Source organism: Chaetura pelagica, unplaced genomic scaffold (genome assembly GCF_000747805.2).
Source record: "Chaetura pelagica isolate M959 unplaced genomic scaffold, ChaPel_1.0 scaffold388, whole genome shotgun sequence".
NCBI classification, from domain to species: Eukaryota; Metazoa; Chordata; class Aves; order Apodiformes; family Apodidae; genus Chaetura; species Chaetura pelagica.
Window position 1 is genome coordinate 882,931 of NW_009954111.1, and position 2,479 is coordinate 885,409.

Genomic DNA, 2,479 nt, shown 5'->3' on the forward strand with positions numbered 1-2,479 from the left:
GGTGGGGGGGGAAGGGGGAGAAAGGGGGCCAGGCCCCCCGGCCCGGCTTGGCGGCTGCCCCTGGTCAGAGGGGGCCCCGGTGGGAGAGACCAGCGTGGGGCTGGGGGAGGGAGACACTCGCTGCTCCTCCACGTGGGAGAGGGAGCATTGGAGGCCCGAACTCTTTTCAGCGGCTCTGACTCCCAAGTCCGCTTCAAAACGTCAGGCTTGTGGTGTGGGGCTTTTTTTTTTGTTGTTGTTGTTGTTGTTGCAAAACAGCAACGTTTTCTATCGTTCCTGCAGTTTTGCGTGGTGTGTCCTCAGTGTCACGTTGCAGAGTAAGATGCAGCGTAAATGTGTGTGCGCGGCCCTTTGGTGAAGGAGGAATAGGGGCTAGTGCTGATCAGCTCCTGTGAGCAGGAGGAGGCAGCCGGCACCGAGGACTGTAAATCTCTAAGTTAGGCTACAATCTAGTGTTCAGAACAAAGGTAATATGGTTGACAAGGTACACACAGCTTGATACTCGAAAGGCAAACTTATTCTGAGGTATCTAGTGGTCTTTTATGTAGGTACTTAATGGGGGATGGTGGTATTTGAGTGTTTGATTTAAGCAGTGTGTGTTTTTCTTCTGGTTGGAGCACTTCTCCAGAAAGTGAGCTGTTGAGATCTGCGACCTATTATTATTATATCTCCTTTTTGGAGTGAATTTAGCTTATGGGGATCTGCGGAGAGGTCTGCACGCGGCGCTCGCCTCTCGCAGAGGAGCAGGGAACTTTGGCACTGGCTTTTCTGGTGAGACACTTGTTCAATGCTCACTGATGTCTCTAGTAACAGCAGCCAATCCCCAATTAGAATTTACAAATACACGGTTTATTGAAGGGAAAAATAAAACAATTTGGGGCAGGAGGTTCAAAAAGGGTAATTAAAACACAGAGGAGCTTGAAATATCTTTAAAACACCAAATACCAATAACTTATATATACCTTAATACTTATATATATATAGGTACACCTTATTTACACACCCAGATTAATTATCATTATCTTTGAGGGGAAGAGGAAGGAGGGATATGCCCGATGCTTGTCCCGTATAGGGTCGCGATTTGTGTGCAGGTGAGACAGGAACACCTTAGGGAGGGAATTATTCCCAAAATACAATCCCTTTCTTTGTTCCTGAGATGCTCTAGGTACTTCTATGGTAGCTGCGGATGACTTCCCCTGCAACCCGGTCTTAGAACCATGGGTGGCAGGACACCTCATGGTGTCTGAGTTGTTGTTTTCTGGCAGAGGAGGCAGGCAGGAGAGGGTTGTAAGTGCCTGGTGGAGCAGCCGTGTTTAAGCCAGTTATGACTGCAGACCTAAGGGGCACGTTAGGTTCGTGTGAGGCAAGGTCTGGTTCTTCACACTTCACCCCGTGGCCTTTGGGGCAGCAGGCTATAATAGCCTCTGGTTTTAGGAAAGGACTCCAGCCTTTGGCCACAAAATGTTACTGTGTTTCTCTCCCTGGAACTCCAGCTCATGTCGGGCTATTATGTGAAAAAGTCCTCCTTGCAACATTGTATCTCCCTCATAATGGGTATGTAAAAAGGGTTAAAGAACCAAAACGAATAGCAGTAGCAACATTTTCTAGTATCAAAGTGAAAATTCCTTCTGTATTTGTATTCCAGTCCATGAGAAACTGCATAAATTATATACAGCATATTATCCATTTAACATTAATGATATGGGCTTTCCCATTTTCATCCACTGTTTCCCAGGTGTTAAGATTAAAGGGGTTTTGCAATATTAGGTGAATTAGCCAGGACAGTTTACCCTGGCTGTAGGGAATGTTCCACCTTCTTTAAAGGTTTTTTATCTTTCATATCAGTTTGTTGGGGAGCTGAAGGAAAAAAGGTGTTTAGGCGGGGACACCCATTAGCCCCCATCAGTTATTAATGGTGGTAATTGCCTGACTCATCCGCTGGTCCCAATGAGACTCTTGGGGACAAATTAGTTTTTTGATCGTTCCATTAGTTCTTTCCACAATCCGATTTGCTTGTGAGTAGTATGGGGTGTGAAATGTCCATTTGATATCCTCCCTTTTTGCCCAACTTTGGACTAGCTGGGAGGTGAAATGTGTTCCATTATCAGACTGGATATTTTCTGGCTTGGGCAGAGTACTAAATGTTTTGTTTTTTCCAGAAATCTCAAGGTAGTTTTCCCCATTTGCTTTTAGAGTGGCTTCTGCACAGGTGAGACCCAAGACTACCTCTACCATAACAATAGCATATTGTTTATTCCCTGATCTGCAAAAGGGTCCAATGTAGTCCACCTGCCAGGTGGACCACAAGGATTTTCCTTCATGCAGATGGAGACTGTCTGCTGTTAGGGGATGTTTCCCCATGCGAATTTTACACAGCTCACATTCTGAAATTGCAGTTTTGGCTTGTTCACGTGTAACAGGCCATCCTTTGTGCTTGAGCTTCCCTGTAGAGGTCTAAGGTTCCTGAATGGCCTCTCTT

At 46.0% G+C, this 2,479-nt stretch overlaps 1 protein-coding gene across 1 annotated transcript in view; it reads left to right on the forward strand.

Moving 5' to 3' along the window:
- EED (embryonic ectoderm development) overlaps positions 1-2,479 on the forward strand; it is a 23,163-nt gene that overhangs the window by 455 nt on the left and 20,229 nt on the right. The gene's annotated exons all lie outside the window — the stretch shown is intronic.